Source organism: Microcebus murinus, chromosome 1 (assembly GCF_040939455.1).
Source record: "Microcebus murinus isolate Inina chromosome 1, M.murinus_Inina_mat1.0, whole genome shotgun sequence".
NCBI lineage: Eukaryota > Metazoa > Chordata > Mammalia > Primates > Cheirogaleidae > Microcebus > Microcebus murinus.
This window is the reverse complement of record NC_134104.1, coordinates 142,096,272-142,118,274: the sequence shown is the minus strand read 5'-3', so window position 1 is coordinate 142,118,274 and position 22,003 is coordinate 142,096,272.

Genomic DNA, 22,003 nt, shown 5'->3' with positions numbered 1-22,003 from the left:
TGGCTATTGACTTATTCAGAACTAATGACTCAGATTTATCAGTCATTCTACAGGGGTCAAGGTGCATCAAGGGTCATAGAACAGAGTAAGTATGAATGACCTCCTGGAGCCATCTCAGGTCTAGGAAAAAATTTAACAAAAACAAAAGAGAAAATTTGGAAAGTAAGTTAAAATCCTATAAGGAGCAAGAGAGTAGCCTTGGCAGAATCCTTAAAGCACTGCTTGCCTACATGGAGCTGCTCATTCAAATAGTATGGGAACAATTTCTTTGGAACGATTTCAGAGAGCCTTTCATTTGATTCATTGCCTCTGTCACATTAAGCTACAATGCAATTGGCTTCAAAATCAGCATGTCTACTGTGTATGCCTATCTCCTTCATGTTCTTTTATTAAGATGTTCTTACAGGGTTAATAAAGTGTTTATATTTAAATTGCTACGTCTGTCAATCAAATATCATTTCCAGTCAATCATATATCTAGGTTAAGATGTAGGAGAGGGAAAAAACAGCTGAAATGATTTGGTTGACAAAATGTTTATAAAATCTATTCAGGGAACAGGTTAAAACTGTATTTGTTTTATTCAATTAAGTTTGGAACAGAAAGTTTTGTCCTCCTAAAACAGTCACTAGATAACTTGGAGGATGTACAATTCTTTTCTTCTCTCTTATGCACATACATATATTGACATCTTTCACAATCAAGTTTGCATAAATTTGACTAGAAGTACAACGTATCTTCATTATGAAATAATCATACTGTTGTATTACCTCCAATATCATCAAAAGCACTTATGTGAGTATAAAATATATGTAATTTTTAAAACTATCAAGTAAACACTACCACATTAAAAATGTGTTAGGGATCAGGATTGTCTCCCCTTTTACTATTTTGTGACTTGGGTAAATCACTTCATTTCTTTGATTCCTATTTTCTTTATCTTCCAAATGGAGTGTGGCTTCTCCACCTTCAGGCTTCTTTCCCTCTAATTAGTACCATTCATACAACCACCAGTGTGATTTTTGAAAATATACATTGAAACATAATAATACTCAAATGATTTAAAATATTTCAGTAATTCTTCATTCCTACTAAAATGAGGTTCAGATTCCCTGGATTGGCCATAGAATATCTTGTCATCTGGAAACTACCCACTTTTTGCTCCATCTTCTCTAGATATCCACATCTAGGTTTTGCATTTCAGTCTTGTTAAGGTAATCATAGTTTGTTAACATGACCTTTTCCTTTATCTACATGAATATTGGCAAATAAACTACCCTTCTTATCAATAACTCACTTGCAAATCTCTTCTTTTTCCTCTCCAATCCTACCTACTCTGTGTTTCAATGCTTTCTTGAACATAGTTGCATATATTTCCATTTTGACACATGTCATTGTATATAGTCTATGTATTACACTTCCCCATTAAATTTTAAGTCTCCTTTAGGGAAAAAAACAATGCTATATCCATCTGGATTTCACGTGACATCAGAAATAATAGATTATTCATTATCTTTTGTGAGTAATTCATGATTAAGAGATAGCTATCATGAGTTGAGTTCTGATCACTGAGCTAAGCTTCTCCAAAAAAAAAAAAAATCTTATTTCACCGAAAAAGCCAGTATAAGAGATATAATATAAGGGATTATCTTTAAAATATCAACCCAAAGAAAGACAGAAGTGAAGCAGCAACAAAGAAAAAAAATCTAAAAGAAGCAAAGAATGTAATTGTAGACTTATCTCCAACCATATAATAATTATGATATATATAAATGGTTTCAACACCCAAAATGTGGAGATTTGCATAATGCATAAAAAGCAAAACCCAACTATATACACTGTTTACAAGAGACGTCTTTTAAATATAAAGGCATAAACAGATTAAAAACAAGAGGTTGGAAAAATACATACCATGCAAACTTGAAGCATAGGGAAGCATGGACAGCTATATTAACATGAAAAAAAGGAAAACACCATACAAAGAATATAGATTGTGTATCTCTTATCTGAAATTCTTGGGACAATAAATGTTTGTGATTTCAGATTTTTTTGGATTTTGAAATATTTGCATATATGTAACAAGATATCTTGAAGATGGGACCCAACTCTAAACACAAAATTCATTCATGTTTCATATAAACTTTATATGCACAGCCTGAAGGTAATTTTATATTATGTTTTTAGTAATTTTATGCACAAAACAAAGTTTTCATTGTGTTTTAACTGTGACCTATCACATCAGGTCAGGTGTGAAATTTTCCACTTGTGGCATCATGTCAGCACTGAAAACATTTTGGATTTCTGAATATTTTCAATTTTTGGATTTCCAGATAAAGTATGCTTACCACTTATGTCAAGGGATAAAGAAGACTATTTTATAATGATAAAAGAATCCATTCAATTAGAAAATACATTGTGCAAATGAGAAAACTGAAGCTTATAGAGGATAAGCAATATAGCAAGAAGTGGTAGAGTTTGATATTAACCTCTTGTATTTTCCTGGGTAGAGCTGGAGCCCATTCTACTAAGTGAAGTATCCCAAGAATGGAAAAATAAGCACCACATGTACTCACCAGCAAATTGGTATTAACTGATCAACACCTAAGTGAACATATAGGGATAACATTTATCAGGCATTGGGCAGGTGGGTGGGGGGAGGAGGGGATGGGTATATACATACATAATGGATGCGATGTGCACCATCTGGGGGATGGATGCACTTGAAGCTCTGATTCTGGGGGGGGGGAGGGAAGGGAAAGGCAACACGTAACCTAAACATTTGTACCCCCATAATATACTGATAAAAAAACCAAGTAAAATATAAAATAAAAAATAAACATAATTAGCATGTTAAAAAAGTAAAATATAAAATGAAACATCAAAAAAAGAAATTAAATAAATAATAATAAAGAAACATTGCATGAACCTAAAATCCATTCTATTTTGTGTCATGCTGCCTAATGATGACTGAACACACTGATAAATAAAGCAATGGATGAATAAACATAATATCCAGGGTTCTTTTCATTTCCTAAATCTTGGTTTTTATTTTATTTTTTTCCTCATTCCAAAACACCACTTACAATATGATCTTCCTTGTCAATGGGTCTTTAGGAGAAAAGGTAGTTCTCAAATTCCACATATAGACAGATAATTCCTAATGATGGCAATCGGTCTGCAATAATTTGTGTGTTGTTTTGATGATTTTCTTTCCCACCATTTTGATACTCTCATAACTGCAGTAGAAGAGGTTTGAAAGTAATGTCTATTTTCATAAAGGCAGAGCTAAGCTTCAGACATCCTGCAGAGTTATTAATTTCAAACATATTAGCATATATTGGTTTGATGAAATATTTGGTACTTAAGAAGTCACAGACAAATGTATTTGCTCTAGTACCGGCCTAAGCAAGAGAGGTAAAGAGATCCAGGGAAACAAGATTAAGGGTTTTCATTTATAAAATGTCTCTGCATCTAATATCTCAGAATAGTATATCAGCATTAGTTAATTTAAGCTCAGAATAAAACTGCATTGTAGCATTTGGAGATATCTAAGACTACTTGCTGAATACACCAATAAAATATTTCTCTCAACCTTCTTTTAAAACTCGTATTATTGAAATGTCACGTTTAAGCATCCTTGAAGAAGTGTGAAGTCTTCCCAGCCTTTTCATATTTGTGACACTCAAACTTCAGTGTCACAAATTTTGCTTTAATGCAAAAAGTTCCAAAAGCTGTGAAATCAATTCCTACATTCCCAGAATCCTGGCTTCGGTGTTCTCATCAGCTCACGGGACATTCTCTAAGATTGACCATATCCTAGGACACAAAGAAAATCTCAAGAAATTTAAAAAAATAGAAATCATACCATGTACCTTCTCAGATCACAGTGGAATAAAAGTAGAAATCAACCCTAACAGAAACTCACATTTCTACACAAAAACGTGGAAATTAAACAACCTCTTACTAAATGATTACTTCATAAATGAAGTAATGAGATTTATTTAGAAAGACAATGTGACTTTGTGGTTAAGTGGTCAGACCTTTGAACTAAAGAGAACTAAATTTTATTACTAATTTTGTTATAATCAGTATGCCCTTCTACTTGTCATTAACAGCTCTAAGTTCCAATTTTCTCTGTAAAATGGTGACTATAAGACAATTTATATGGAATACATACCATAGCAGCTAATACAAAGAAAGCACTTAATACCTAGCATGACAAAACACAGAAACAGAATGAAGAGATAAAGTTTGAGATTCCTTGCAATGAAGCTCCAGTGGTGCAATCGGTTAGCACGCGGTACTTATATGGCAGAATTTTTTTTTTTTTTTTTTGCTGCACACTGAGCTATGAGTACAATGTTTTGGAAAATGTACAAATCAATAGGAAACAAAAGAGTTCGAGGTTTGCATTTCAGAGGAAAGTTGCAAGGAATCTCAAACTTTATCTCTCATTACTCTCAGTCACTGTCAGACATAATGTGGGAGAACTTGGACTTCCCATACGTGAAAAAAAAAATAGATAAATGATCTCAGAAATTTTTTAAAAAATTAGAATTAATTCTAAAAGAACATAAAATTAACTATTATTTCATTTTCTTCTGTAACATTGGAAGCCAATTTCATCACACTAGAGAAGAAAAAATTGAAAGACCATTAGGCATACCTTGACCACATACCTCTATGTGCCCATATGGAATTACCTGTTAATTATTAGACTCCCATATCCTTAATTGTTACACACTTTTTATTATTTGTATGTGTAATATTGTAGCTTTTCCTGACAGTGATTTTTTCTTTAAAGTGTCATTATCAATGATAGTTTCCTTTTTGATCTTCCCGACAGACTTATTGATCTCTCTCTCTCCTTTCTCTCCCCTCTTCTCTCTTTCTTTCTCTCTACTGTGCTCCACACCTCTCTCCTCATCTCCTTCTCTCATCTATCAGAGAGGTTTTGATAGGTTATAAAAATTGCTAAAATATCTCCGTTTTCTGTGTCTATACAGGTGCGATGTGACTTTGAAGATTCTCCTATCAAGGGGTAAAGTCTGCTTTTTCACCACTTAAAGTTGGCTTTGTAACTACCTATGACCAGAAAGATAACAGCAACTTTACACGAACAGAAACATCAAAAATGTTTTAATTGAAAATCACTAATTATATCAAGAAAAAGGAAGATTTCAGACTGAATTTAAGAAACAATGGTGATATAGCACATCTTATATTTTCCTGGTTAGAGCTGGACCCCATACTACTAAGTGAAGTATCCCAAGAATGGAAAAACAAGCACCAGATATATTCTCCAGCAAACTGGTATTAACTGAGTAGCACCTAAGTGGACACATAGGTACTACAGTAATAGGGTATTGGGCAGGTGGGAGGGGGGAGGGGGGCGGGTATATACATACATAATGAGTGAGATGTGCACCATCTGGGGGATGGTCATGATGGAGACTCAGACTTTTGGGGGGAGGGAGGGAAATGGGCATTTCTTGAAACCTTAAAATCTGTACCCCCATAATACGCCGAAATAAAAAAAAACTTACTGATGAGAAAGATAAAAAAAAATAAAAAATAAAAAATAAAAAACAATATCATGAATATCAACACTGACATGACAGAAGTTAGAACTATCTGAAGAGTTTTAAACAGCTTTTATAAAGATGCTTCAAATAAGTGATAAGCAAATTGCAAATAAACATGAAACAAATGAAAAAAAACAGAAAGCTTTAGCAAACAAATAGAAGATACAAAGGAAAACTCAGTGCAAATTTTAAAAGTATAAAATAACTTTACTTAAATAAAATTATGCAATGGGTAGGCTTAACATCAGAATGGAAGTTACAAAGGAAAGAAACCAAGTGAACTTGAAAATAGAACAATAGAACAATAGATATAACTCAGTAGCAGAAACAAAATAGACTGAAACAAAAATAAAGAAAGAGAGAGAGCCTCAGGTACCTGTGGGAATTAAGCAAACAATTGAACATTTGTATCATTATAGTTCTGGAAGACGAGAATGAGGACAGGACTGAAAAGGTACTCAAATAACTAACAGTGGAAACCTTGCCATATTTGTGAAAAGGCATAATCCTACAGATTCAAGATGATGAACAAACTCCAAACAGGATAAAACTAAAGAAATTCATCCCAAAGTACATCATTGTCAAATTGCTGAAAACTAAAGACAAAGAAAGTATCTTTAAAATAGTGAAGGAATAACACCTTAAATACAGGAAATAATAGTTCAAATGACAGCATATATCTTATCAGAAAACATGGAACCCAGATCAAAGTGGCATAGCATTTTTTCAAGTGCTGAATGAAAAGAATTGTTAATTCAGGGAGACGGGGTCTTACTTTGTTGTCCAGACGGTAGTGCAGTGATATAATTGCAGCTCACTACAGGCCTGCATTTCTGGGCTCAAGCCTCAAGCCATCCTCCTGTCTCAAGTCTCCCAAGTAGCTGGGAGTCTGGATAATATTTTCTTCATTTTTTTTTTAATTTTAGAGATGGGGTCTTCCTGTGTTGCCCAGGCTGGTCTAAAACTCCAGGTCTCCCTCCTCATCTCACTGAGTCACTGGGACTATAGTTGTAAGCCACTATCTTTGGCATAATCTTTAAAAAGAACAGTTTATCAACCGAAAACACACATAACCCCTCTCACCCCTCCCCACACACACCTGGGTCTGTAGATTTCTTTTGTGGGAGTTTTAAAATGACAAATTCAAGTTCTTTAATAGTTATAGTGCTATTCAAATTGTCAATTTCATGTTAGTTCAGCTGTGGTGGCTTGCGATTTCAATAGTATTTGTCCATATTATCTGAGCTGCCATTTTTACATATGTAGAATTGTTCACCTTATTTCCTTTTAATCCTTTTGATGACTATAGGATCTGTTCTGACATCCTCTGTTTTACTCCTGCTCCTGGTAATTTGTGCCTTATTTTTTTTTTCTTTGTCAGTCTTGCTGGAGGTTTATCAATTTTTTTGACCTTTCAAAGAACCAGCTTTTTTTCATATTGAAATTTTCTATTTTTTTCATTTTCAATATCATTTTCATCTTTTTTTCAACTTTTATTGAGATATGATTGACAAAAATTATATATATATGAGGTATCCAAAGTGTTGTTTTGATATACATATACATTATGAAATGATTATCACAATCAAGCTAATTAACATACCTATCACTTTATATAGTCATCTGTTATTTGTGTGTGTGGTAAGAACATGTAATATCTTTTAGCAGATTTCAAGTATGTAATACATGACTATTATCCATGTTTTTTATAGTCACCATGCTATACATTAGGTCTCTAGAACTTATTCATCTTATAACTGCAAGTTTGTACTCTTCACCAACATTTCTCCATTTGTTCATTGCCCAGCCCCACCTACTACTACTAATCTTCTACTCTCTTTCTATGAATTAGACTTTCTTAGATTCCACATATAAGTGAGATTATGCAGTAATTGTCTTTTTATATCTAACTTATTTCACTTAGTATAATGTCCTTCATATTCATTCATTCATGCTGTCATAAATGCAGAATTTCTTCCTTTTTATGGCTAAATAATATTCTAACATATATATGCATTACACACATTGGCTCAATGTGTAAATGTGTATGTGTGTATAATACATAGAGAGACACCAGGAACCAGAACTGAGAATAGAGAGAGACACTGTGTGTGTGTGTGTGTGTGTGTGTGTGTCTGTGTGTCTGTGTGTGTGTGTGTATATCTCAATCACTCATCTGTCCACTCATCTTTATCCACTCATCTGTCAATGGATATTTAGCACTTAGGTTGTTTCCATATCTTAGCTCTTGTTAATAAAATTGCAATGACCATGGAAGTGTAGATATCTCTTTGAGATAGTGATTTTATTCCTTTGGATATATACCCATAACTGGGATTGATATATCACATTGTAGTTTTATTTTTAATTTTTTTAGAAACCTGTATACTGTTTTCCATTAGGATATAACAATTTGCATTCCCATTAACAGTGTGCAGTGTTCCCCTTTCTCCACATTCTTACTAACACTTGTTGTCTTTTGACTTTTTATTAATAGCCATTCTAACAGATGTGAGGTGATACCTCTATGCAGTTTTAATTTGCTTTCCCTCATAATTAGTGATGGTGAGCACTTTTTTATATAGCAGCCATTTGTATGCTTTCTTTTTTTTTAAAACATCTATTCAAATCATTTATCCATTTTTAAATTATTTGTTTTTCCTATGAAGTTGTATGAATTCCTTAAATACTTTGATATGTACATTTTTATATTATTCCCTTACTGGATATATGGTTTACAAATATTTTCTGCCTTTTCATGTTGTCGATTGTTTCATTTGCCACACAAAAACATTTTGATGTTGGCTCCACCACGAAATAACATGTTGCTTGGAGCCCCTTTTTTTCCATCATAAATTATAAGGGCTGATTATGTAAGATAGATAACATATGTGAAAGAGCCTGGAGCTGCAAATGATATACGGTGGGTGCTTAGGAAACATGAATTCCCTTCCTCACATATTTATTTCCTCAGTCATATGCCTTTTTGACTCTAATCATCTAAAATGAAGCTACTGTCCCTAAAATCTCTTCAAATCATTCATTTTGGGGACCTGCTCGTCTCCTTCTCTCAGTAAGGACTTTTCTCTTATAGTGGTGTTTGATACTGATATTATTGTCCATCCATGAACACTAAGATTTCCAGGAATGACCACTTAGGGTCGTAATCCAGAGAAGAGGAGAGCACAGAAAGCCAGGGACCATTACTAACTCCCAGAGAGTGGCTGCAAGAACTTGGCCAGAGACACAAATGCTTTGTTATTTAAATGAAAATTAGAGACAGAGAGTTACCTCTTCAATTCTTGTGTGTTCTCTCTTGAATAAAGAGGGAAGTGAAATTGCATTGCTGTCCCTTGCTAACAATAGCTGTGCCCCCATCAGGCCCAGTGACCTGAGCCCTCACTGCTGAAATGAGATGACAAATGAACGCAAATCAGTGACTTTTCCTGAAGGTGCGAGAAAAGGCGAGACCTGCATTCATCTTCTGGGTGACAGGAAATGCAAATTAAAAATTAGAGCTGGCGCATTCTCCAACACCACACAGGTCAACACTGCAATCATCAGCAGAAAAACCACAACTTCTATTTATACAAAAGGGCGCCAGAAATGGTCTAATCACCATAAGTTATATCTACTGTCTTAGTGTAAGTTTTTCTAGAAGCAAATGCTGAGACCACAATTATGCAAAAACTTTACTGAGGAAGGGAAAGTCACATTATGTGTTGGTTTACTAAAGCTGCCATAAAAAATACTATAGACGGGGTGATCTAAACAGCATAAGTTCTGGAGACTAGAAGTCAGTGGGTTTGGTTTCTTCTGAGATCTCTCTTTAACTTCTAGATGACCACCTTTTCACTGTGTCCTCATCTGGTCTTTACTCTGAGTGAATGTGCCCTTGGTGTCTATGTGTGTCCAAATTTCCTCTTCCTATAAAGATACCAGTCAGAATAAATTAGGTCCCACCCTAATGGCCTCATTTTAACTTAATCACTTCATTAAAGGCCTATCTCCAAGTGCAATCACATTCTGAGATACGAGGCTTAGGGCTTCAACATATGAGTTTTGTGGGGACAGGATTCAACCCATAACACACAGTAGGGAGATGGAAAAGTGATGAAGGGAAAGAAAGACAGTTCAATAAAGAGGGCATTGTTAAATAAGTCACTACAATGAGCCATAGGAGCTTAATCAGATGGGAAAATTAACTATCATAGCTAAGAGGTGAGGGAGCTATGATATCACCACTCCACACCCAGTGGTCATTGGTTAAGGGCAGCCTCTGGAATACATTATCTCCCAGGCCTTTCTAAATTAATCATTGGCTTTGCAGCATTGGCATAGCATTTTATACATAACTTCATTCAACAGCAACATTCAACCAATATTTTTGTGTTCAATATGACATGGCTATACATAGATGAATAAGATGTAGCTCTGACTCCAGGAGGAAGAGGGAGAGAGGCAGCACACATAACCTAAACATTTGTACCACCATAATATGCTGAAATTTAAAAAATTAAAAAAAAAATAAGACGTAGTTCCTACACTCTATGGGCTTGTAACATAGTAAACAAAGCAAAGACATAAGCAACTAAGAAAAGTAAAATTTATTCTTGCATTCGTTCATTCCTCCTTTGAACATGTAAGCAACCTAACCTCATATTAATGCCCCAGAGATAGAGTGAGACCACTGTGCTCAAGGCATATTTGGAATTGCTCTGGAAGGGCTTTAAACATCATTACATATGCCCTAATATGCCCATAATCTGATCATCTGCAACATGTCTTAGCCATCTCTCCTAAACAGAATTGTGAGCTACCTAAAGAAACAGATTGTCATAGTCATTATTTTATCACCTCTACTTTGATAAATGGAAAATTTAGCAAATAATCGATGTACCTTAAACAGTAGCAATTTTGTAGTTGGAAGAATGCTAAGTACATTTCCATAAGTGATTTCATTTATTTTTTGTGGTAACCCTGAAACATGGTCCTCATTGTACCCTTTCAGTAGATGAGTAAACAGGGTAAAGTTATCAATATTTGGTTAAAAGCTGACAGCTAACAAATGGTTTTATAAGTAGGATTCACACTCAATCTTCTATCTCCAAATCCAATATTCTTCTATGGCATCAGAGGCCTGTGGACACCAGCTTGGAGACCCAGGTTTGCAGCAGGCTTGAGCCTGCCAAGGCATGATCCCAGCCCCACGCTCAGGTTCCCACACAGCACCTGACCCCACCATCTCCTGCAGCACTCTAAATGGCCTTAAGTCCTAAAAATGCCAACCCTGCCATTGCTGGTTCTGCTCTGCAAGAGTCTCAAAGAACTGTGGGTCTGAAAGAACGATAGCACCATGCACAGAGATCAGCTCTTTTATTCTGCCTGGATGGAGGACGAAGATCTTCGTACTCATAGACACCTTATAGACAAGAGCAGACTTTTTTTCTATTGTTTCTCACATGAGGGATATTTTTTCCTTGAGATTTTTTTTTTCAGATCCTCATCAAACTTTTCTTCTACCAGTTTTTGGCCAATTTCAAGAAGACTGTCTGAATCATGAGCTAGCTGAGGCTGAGTATGGCCACTTCATCAAGTTTAGGTTAATCTCTCATTGAATGTGCAGGATTCTCACAAGTTTTTCTTCATGTACTCATCATCAAGCCCTATCTTCTGTCTGACATGTTCCTGGGGTATTCTTGGGCCTTCTCAACACTTTTGGTCCATCCACCAGTCTCCTGATATCTGCCTAAAACTCTTTAGCTAACTTGGAGCAAGGGTTTTTAATTGTAGGCTTCTGGTCTACATGTGTGTCAAGGGAAGCTCCCTTGAGCCAGGTTTATGGCATCCCTTCCCCTGAGATTTCCTCCACTACTCAATACAGAAGACCCAGGTCTCCAGGTCTCAGCTCAGACCCATAGGCAGGGCTCCTCTGATCTTGGGTGTGTACACACCTCTCCATGTGCTTATGCATACTTTGTCTCCCAGCCTGTGTAGACTATCTCAGGGCACAGTGGTACTCAAGGGAGTGCGTCAGCTGTTGCTTACTAGGGTGTCAAAGCTCTTTTCTCTGGAATCTGTAGGAGCTAGCTCTCTCCCTAGCAGTTTGCTCAACTGGCCCAGCTGCAGCAGTTATGCCCATGGCTGAGGCCTTCTCAGGCCTGGAAGCTTCTCCAAGGGATGTTACCAAGACAACCTGGCACCTTAACAATTTTATAACCAGCTCCATGATGAGATAGCATCCTTGCTTTTTTATATGGTTTGTTTATATGACTCAGCACAGAATTCAGCAAAGATGCTTGATGTCCATGAGAATGGACTAGAGCCATCCCTCCTCTTCAGTCTTGTTAGGAGAGACTTTGGGTTCCTGTGATGATCCTGGTGTCCTACTATATTATATCCACCTAATGAGACAGACTCTTGGAGGCACCACTTCCAGACAGACAGACCTGATATCATGACTATTGATTCTGGACATTCCTACCACCCTCAAACAGTGTAACATAGATGGTGGCTGGAGAGCTTGGTACCCTCAGGGAGGTAGGAGAAGGTACAAAGAACTGCTATTCTTAGAAGCAGAACCTCAGGCATAGAACATCACCCTGCCTCATCCTTTCTAGCCAAAGCGAACTAGGACATTTATGGGGCTTTCAACAAAAGTTAAAGCCGACTTCATGACACGTGATGATATGTCAGTAACAAAAAGCAGTGTAAACCACTATGGAAGCCTGAGTGAAGGAGAAATTGGATCAGCCGGGGCTGAGGAGAAGAGGCAGGATAAGCAGAAATTGTTCACCACGAGAGTGGCATAGGACTGAGTTCTAAAGCATGAGTAGAGTGTTCAAGAGGAGAAGGAAATTCTAAGCATGGAGAACGGTTCAGTTCACTGAGCTGCTTATTCTGGGTACCCCATCACTCATGTCTGATGAGCAAAAGTCAAAGGCACGGATCGCACTTTGTATAGTGAGAGAAGCCACTTCCCTTTTCAGAGATTCAGTTTCCAATTTGGCTGAAAGGACAAGAATTCCCTTTATCCTTCCGGCTTCATCAAGTTCCCTAGAAAGTAGGCCTAAGGTGGGGATTCTCATCAAATGATTTACTGAGAAAGTGACTCTTGGGTGAAACATGCAAAAAAGTAAAAGTAGCAGGATAAGCCGGGGAAGGAGCTGAGCAAGGATGTGCTATCAACATCCTAATCCCAGGGGAAGCTCTGGAGCTTGAATTGCCTGCACGGTTAGTCCCGAGGAAAAGGGGCTAGAATTTGTACCCTGTGTCAGTCAATAATTGATCAAGTTCTGGCTCAAACAGTGGGCAGCCTGTCAACAAGGGAGCTCCTTTCAGGCCAAGGGCAATTCTTTGTCGAAAGCAATAGCTGTGGGATGCTAACAGCCAATACTCCTAGTAGTTGGGGAATGGATGTCCTTCTGCTCTTTTCGTTCTGCTTCTGCTGATGCTTTGCCTCTTTGATCCCAAGCATGGTGCTCATTTCTGAATCAATTCTAAATTTACCCCTCCAGGCCATGACTGGCCTCATTCCTTAAGCTTCCAATGCCCCTTGAGTAGAGACTAGCAGCCTTAACCTCAGGCTCTCAAAACTGCACCCCCAGTTCTGGCTGCTCATCAAGAGTAGCCTCTGTAGTCTCTCTCTCTCAGGCAGAATTGACGGGCCAGATTACTCATTTGAAAGTTTACAAGAAGAATTTCTTGTAACATTCTTTGCAGTCATGCCTGTAAATTAGTATTTTACAGTCTTTTATTTCATGGACACCAAACCCAAAGTATTGTTTTTATATTAAAAAGAAAAGCTATTTTTAGCTTGCAGAGGGAACAAGATGATATATGCTGCAGTTGTCAACTGTCTTTTAAAATGTATGTAGCACACTGGAACTCATAAATATTTAAAAGGGCTAAATAATTATCTGAAGCTCCCCAGTTCACTTTTTAAAATTATCATTTCCACAGGGAGCCAGGGAGCATTTGTTCTTTGTCAACTGTCCAGACAGAATTATCATATTGAAAACTTGTCCCTCCTATTTATTACTGTTTTTGTCACTTTTGAATTACTACCCAGCCCCTTTCTTCATCTCCCTGCTGGTTTCAATGCCACAAATTTGGCAAGTGTGCCAAAATAGCTCCATCACAGGCTCTTCCAGATACAGGGTCTGGCCATCCTGGAAACCTGCCGGAGGGAGGTCATAAACAGGGACCCAAGGACAGACCCCGAGGACATGCTGCCATTTTCTGAATTGTCAGGAAATCTCTTCAGCAAAGAAGTGTCATAATATCTCCTCTATCTGGGAGGTTTTGAGAACATGTGTATAGAATAAGAGATTTTCCTGGTTGGAAAAAGGTGGCAGTGTGGTGAAATTGAAAAAGCAGAGAAATTGTAATTCTATTGTGACCACTTAGTAATTATGTAACTTTAATGTACCTTTTATAAAGCAAAGCTCATAATAGTTATCTTGCAGGTTTATTGTATTAAGGCTAATGTTGCTAGAATTAGTTAAAAGGTAGAGCACAGTTCCTGACACCTATTAGAAGCTCAATAATTGGTAGTGATTATTATTTTTATCGTATTATTCACTCTTTTAAGTAATATAACATTTAAAATTATTTGAAAAAGAGTATCTTTAAATATATTTATATAGTGTTCCCATTTTCAACATGGTGAATATTTTTTTGGATATTATGTTTCCTTGATGACTCAATGTCAACATTATTGACATTAATAGTGATTTAAGGCTAGGGCATGGGTGACCCTCAGGTTATTGACATATTCTGATATTCTCTACACTACTTTTAGACTGCAATGCATAATATTTTGGTCTATCTCTCCTTGTGCTGTATTCTCTATTCTCATATGATTTCTTAGGGAAGGCATGTGTTTACTTGTAGCAAACTCTTCTCTTGATTATTGCTTCCAAGGTGATGTGCACCTATAAACCAGATCACCAAGCTTGGCAGAATTGCAAATTTTCAGGATTTCTGTTTCTGCAAGTATACAAGACAATATATATCATAAAAGTTTTACCAGTAAAAACACCTAGAAAAAATTGCGTGAAAAATAATAAACATGATTTTAACGTATAGCAGGGCTCTTTAAGAATGTAAGAGAATATCAAGGAACTAAAAGTGAATAAGAATCTGAAATAAGACATGAGTAGACACTGAGGTCTCAGCTGCTTTGGGGGTAATTGAAATCTCAATAACAGAGATAGTTTTAACAGCCATATATGGTTACAAGAAAAGAACTTGAACTAATACTAAGATCTTCATGGAAACCTGTGATGCTAAAATGCTTCATCTTCAGTAATAAGATAGACTAGACTTTTTTTAAAAACTGGCACCTCAGAGATAAAGAAAAAAATAAATGTGTCTATTTTGCCATAAATTCCAAATAAGGGAAAAGAAAAAAATCCCGAGAATTTGTAAGCATAAGGGCCTGCTCATAAGGGTTTAAATTTGAAATTTGCAATGCCTGCATGGTCCAGAAAACCCCAAGCTGGTAAATATAGACAAAAGGTGGTCCCAGGCTGATAACATCTCAAGACTATGCAGAGACAGTTGTCCTTAGACTAGGTTCTTTCAAAAGCTGAACCTGTGGCAAGAAATTTAGGGACTACTATTTTATTAAGGTGAGAGTGGAAGACAAAGGGAGTTAAACTGGGAAGAAAGAAAAGCTGTCAATATGAGGATGTGTTTTGGGCAGTGTGACTGCTTATTGATCTCGTAGGACTTTCCTCTGAATAACCATATGATATATCTTGGCAGTCTTCCCAGAAGAAGCAAGGGGACAGCTCTATCTCCTGGCTCCTGTGTTTCATTTGTCAAAGGCTTGCCACAGGAGACATAAACTACCTTGCTCTTCCAGGGTTTGCTGAGCCAGGTCTGTGATGTTCTCAACCCTGGTATCAAAAGGGAAGTCTGGGCAAGAGGCAAGAGGGAAGTAGTGTGAGTATGAAGCTAGTTGATGTTGGGTTGTGCCTACATGAATTCAGTAGGAGTTACAGGAGAGTTGGTCACCGCCATGACAATAGGAAGAAGAAGCAGTGTAGGCTGAAAGGCTATAATGTAGAATGTAAGTAGTGTCTTACATGTGATGTTGCACATGATTGCCACAGATAAAATTCCATCGACAATACACTTGCAATAAAAATTTACAAAACATACAAAAAAGCCAAGCACCATGAAGAAGAGCAAACAAATCAACATAAACCCCAAGAAATTTACATAAGTCTTACAAAAAATCAGATATTGTTTAAAAAGCACACTTAAAATCATTATAAATGGCAAAAGAAGAAGTAAACAATCCTAATAGCAGATTTCAAAAATATTTATTTTCATACCACTCCCTCCAGCTTAATGCACTTCTGTTTTTAACTGTGGGCTGTGCATAGTGACTTGCTTCAAAAGAGTGCAAGGTGCAAAGTAGTGAAAAAGGAAGTTTACAGTAGAGAAACCTAACAAACATCATCTCTGCCAGCTGATCAAGGTTAACATCATCAGTGATGTCATGTCAATAGAATGTACCATTGATGTTGTGTGATGAGATTGACACCTTACCTCTGTGATCTTCCGTCCCCAAACCCATAATCCAAGTTCAACCTCTAAAATGTCAGACAAACCCAAAAAGAAGGACATTCTAAAAAGTGCATCGCCAGTACTCTCCAGAACTGTCACAGTCATCAAAAACTGTCACAGTCTAGAGAAGCCCAAGGAAATATAATGACTGAATGTAATGTGGTCCCCTGAATGGGATTCCAGAGCAGCAGCAAGACAGAGGGAATGAAATACATTGAGGATAATGAAAGCCAAGATTCTTAGGTCAGAAAAGAGAAAGGTATAAATATGAAAACATGGAAAACCAGGATGAACACTACGGTGTCGATATTAGTTAGAGATATCAGTGTAAACTGAAGGTTCTCAATGTATATTAAGTAGATATAAAAATAAATATAGGTGTATATATAAACACACAAACACAAATCATTGCATAATGCATAATTTATGGATCATATACTTATATATTAATATAAGTAATAATATATGTGATATATGTGTGTATACACACAATTACATATTATATATTTACATATGTGTATACCTATATACATACATGTATGTAAAATATACACACACATAAAAAATATATAAATATATAAAACAATTCCACACTAAAGGGCTTAGGACTTGGAGAAATAGCTGATTTTAGAGCTGGAGCAAAGAAAGTTAAAAATGAATTTGGAATATTTTTGTGCCTGAAAGTAGGCACAAAGCATGATGGGGACATTTTAAAGAACAGTGATCACCTCAAGGGTTCTAGGTCAAATTTGAGTGAATATGAATATTAAAATAACTAATAGGAGTAATGGGTTCTAACTCACTGAATAAAAGAAGAATCTATCAATCTACACATCAATCCACATAAATATTAAAATAAAGAAAAAAGATCTTTTTTACATTAGAATTTAAAGTATTAATAATAAATATAGAAGGAATGATAGAATTATAAGATCAGCATTTGGTAACCATGTAATTATAATATTAAATAAATTAAGGCAAGAAACATCAGTAGTAGGAGATATTAAAATTAGGAAGAAAATTTTTATATGATCTCAAAGTACCTCCTCAAAAGTGTATACTGGCCGGGCGCGGTGGCTCACGCCTGTAATCCTAGCACTTTGGGAGGCCGAGGCAGGCGGATTGCTCAAGGTCAGGAGTTCGAAACCAGCCTGAGCGAGACCCCGTCTCTACCAAAAATATAAAGAAATTAATTGACCAACTAAAAATATATATACAAAAAATTAGCCGGGCATGGTGGCGCATGCCTGTAGTCCCAGCTACTCGGGAGGCTGAGACAGTAGGATCGCTGAGCCCAGGAGATTGAGGTTGCTGTGAGCCAGGCTGACGCCATGGCACTCACTCTAGCCTGGGCAACAAAGTGAGACTCTGTCTCAAAAAAAAAAAAACAAAACAAAACAAAAAAAAGTGTATACTATTTACAGTGGGGACAGAATTAATTTTACAACGGTGAAATGTAGCAGACACCACCTTAAATAAGTGAGAAGTTCATACCATCAGTAATGGGCAAATCAATATTGTGCACCATAAGAGAGAAAGCAGGGAGAACATTGCACCAATTAATGCTCTAATATTCTATCCAAAAAATGCACAACCTGGGTAAAGTTATAAGTAACCCTTAGGCAAAACCAAGTTGAGAAACATTTTACAAGATGGGTTTAATCTTCAAAAAGATCAAGGTTGTAAAGGCAAAGGAACACTGAGCGATTGTTCCAGATTAAAGGAGGCTAGAAAGATATGACAACTGGGTGCAACATGTGATACTTAATTGAATCCTTTTGCCAAAGGAGATTATTGTGACTTCCATTCCCAGCCATGCTGGATTAATAAGGATCAAATTTATGCTCCTACTTTAAACAACTAGAAAACTAAACACATAATATGAATCAATAATCTTTAGTCATTGGGCAATGGCTTCTTAGGATTGTAACCTCTGAAAGTCTTTGTGCAGATTCCTCCTCTGTTTCCTACTCTAAGGTTATAGCTCTTTGCCCCCAAATCTGATCTCTATCTATTCAATTAAACAAGATGACCAGGCTCTGATGATTGTTCTCCCCTCCCTACACCGCAATCTGGAAACTACCTTCAGAAACTGCCTTCACCCTTTTCATTCATTTTTTTTTTTCTTTTTTCTATCGGAGATCAATAATTTGTACTTTCATAGCTAAATTGATTAAAATTTCATAAAATGTGACATTGGGTAGCGTCTTCAGAGTATTACTGGTTTAGAAATGGGATTAAATTGTCCCTACAATAAAGACTGGACCCACTGTAACAAAGCTTGAAAACTGCATGGAAAGGAATACACTGATCCTCAGTAAATGTATGCCAGAACAAAGTCCAATTGTATTTAAGAGAATACATCAAAATTTAGTAACCAAAAATATAAAATACAAAATGTCCAACATTTAATTAAAAAATTACCGGGCATAAGACAGCTAGAGTATGCACCCATAAGTAGAAAAAAATAAATAAATCAATAAAAACAGACCTAGAAATGACAGAGATTACAGAATTAGGATATAAATATAATAAAATAGCTATTATAAATTGGCCACTATACCTTCAAGAAGGTAGAAAAAAGCATGGAAATAATAAGGAATGATTAGATGAAATGGACTAATTCCTGAAAAAGTACAACTTATTAAAATTAATAAAAAATACAATGGTTGTATGACTAGTGAAGAAAATCAATCAGCGATAATAAAGAAGATAAACTCCCCACTAACCATACCAGGCACAGGTGGTTTCACCAATAAATTTTACAAATATATAATGAAGGAAAAAAAGCCAATCTTACAGATACTCTTGCAGTAGAGAGACAAATAAATACTTTCTGGGTATTTGTATGAGCCCTGCATGAACTTCATACTAAGCCTTACAAGGACATTAAAAGAAAGGAAAATTGTCTTTTGTACACCTAGATACAGAGAATACTAATAACATTAGCTAATGATTGCCAAAAAGTTATATATCAATCTTTATCCATATTCATCTCCATGTACAAATCTACATCTTTAGATATATCATAACCAAATTAAAAATATTCCAGGATTGCAAGTTTGGTTTCACATTAAACAATATATATCAATGCAAGTTTCCATATTAACAAAATAAAGGAAAAGTATTATATGAAACTCAAAAGACACAGAAAAAGTATAGAAAAATCAACATCTATTTATGATATAAAGCTCTTAGCAAACTAGAAATAGAAGAAAACTGTTAAAGCATATTTATAGCATAATAGCTATAATGAGAAATTGTAGAAGTCATGACCACTTGTGTAAAACATTTATTTTGATATCGGGGTAAAGCCATTCAAGCCCACCCACCTACAACACCTCTATTCAACATTCTTGCCCAAAAGAGGCAAGATATGCTTGAAGAAGGACAAGTGGAAACAAAGAAGAAAGTAAAAGAACTTACCTATCAATTTCCGTGATTTATTATATAACTACAGTATTAAAATATTGTGTTACTAGCCCCAGGGGAGTAAAATAGACCCCGTGAACAGAATGACAGTACAGACACCAACTTACACATATATGACCACTTGATTATGACAATGGGAATACTCAAGAACAGTGGAAGAAAGAACTGTTTTCAGTAATGTTGCTTAGAAAATTGAATGCCCGTGTTCTTCTTATTTCACAGCTCACAAATAACAAATTTTAGGTGGATTTTATCTCTAAATGTGAAATATAAAAAGTGAATTTTTGGAATATGATATGGAAGAATATATGCATAATGCTACATAAGAACAGAGTTTTAAATAAGACTTAAAATGCCAATCATTGGAAAAATTGATAAACTGGACTACATTTAAATCAGCAACTTCTATTCATCATGAGATCCCAGTAAAACAATTGGGGAAAAGATATTTTTAATATATATAAACAAAGAAAGCCTCCTATCAAGATATATAAGGAACACTTTCAAATAAATAAAAAATCTAACTTAGACATTAATTACAAATGAGTAAGACAATCTAATAAAAATTTTGTAAGAAACTTAAAATGGTACTTCACAAAGAATATAAAAATGGACAATGATACAAAGCTATATTATTATCAGCAAAATGAAAAAATAAAACAATAAGGAGATACCATTTCACATTCACCAAAATGTATAAAAATAAAAATTTTGATAATTTAAGTTTTGTAAGAATATGGAATAATAGGACATTTCCTAATACTGACTGTTTCAAATATTTTATGAAACATATTGGCATTATCTACTAAATTTAAACATAAAATATATTTCTGGCAATATCTTTCAGAAATGTATGCATGTATAGATGAATATATATGTACAAGAATACTTATAGAATTATTAATCATCATAGACACAAACTAGTAACCACACAAATATATATCCATTTCAAACGGTAAGTACAATGGAAAATGTTAAACTGCAACTACAGATTAAAAGATAAATTAATAAGACAATATGATTTTGAGTCAAATAACACAAATCAAAGAGACTACTTAATGGATAATTCCATTTATGTAAAGTTTAAAAATAGAAAAACTAACATACTATGTTAGAAACCACAGTACTTGAAAAGTTTGGAGAGAAAGGAGAGAGTAATATTTGGGAGAGGAGATGAAGGAAGCTTCTGGGATTCTCAGTACTCTACTATGGCCAGGTGAGGTATCTCACACCTGTAATCTGGGAGACTGTGGCAGGAGGAACACTTGAGGCAGGGAGTTCAAGACCAGCCTGAGCAAGAGGGAGACCCCATCTCTACCCAAAACAGAAAAAAAATAGCCAAGCATGATGGCACTCACCTGTAGTTCCAGCTACTTGAGAGGCTGAGGGAGGAGGATCACTGGATCCCAGGAGTTGAGGTTGCAGTGAGCTATCATGACACCACTGCACTCTACTCTGGCAACATAGAAAGACCCTGTATCAGAAAGAAAGAAAGAAAGAAGAAAGAAAGAAAGAAAGAAAGAAAGAAAGAAAGAAAGAAAGAAAGAAAGAAAGAAAGAAAGAAAGAGAGAGAAAGAAAGAAGAAAGAAAGAAAAAGGAAAAAAATCTATTTCTTAATCTATTTCTTAAAATATATCTACTTAATAATAACTTATTGAACTCCATATGTTATTTTATATATATAAAATATATATATTTTATAAAATATATATATTTAATAAAAATAAAATATAAATATTTAATAAAAATATTTAAATATATATTTTATATATATAAAATATATGCTTATCAGTTGGTTCTGATTCTTTTATATATATATATATGTATATATATATATATATGTTCTATAACCATACAATAAAAGTTTTTAAAGATGTTTGATGCAGTTTAGAATAAAGAAAAATTGGAACACATGTAAATACCCTTCAATATATTAGTAATGAATTCATCTATAGCTCATAACTAATATGGAAATATATCCAGTCATTTAAGCACTGTGATACTAAGAGAAGGCAAAGAAGTGGAAAATATGAAGAGTCATAAAAATATCTATAATGTGATTCCTTATCCTCTCTCCCAAAAGTTTAAAATTCTGACTCTTTTTCAAGTTACTTTTGGATAAATAAAGATAACTTCCTTTCCTAGCTCAAGTAGCCCCCTCAGAAATTACTCAGCTCTCTACATCAGCTCAGAATTTTTTTTTCTGTGCTTTCAGTAAATTGCTTATATAAAATTAATTAATGACATTTCTAGCCAGAAATGTTCCCCTTTCTGTTCCCCAGAAAAATAGTCTTTGTTGCAAAATAACTAAAATATTCTCTAACATTCATGTGATTTGAGATACTTTAAGACTTTCTTTATTTTCCTGAATTTACTCCTAGACACAAACCTAACAAAGAGGCTGATCT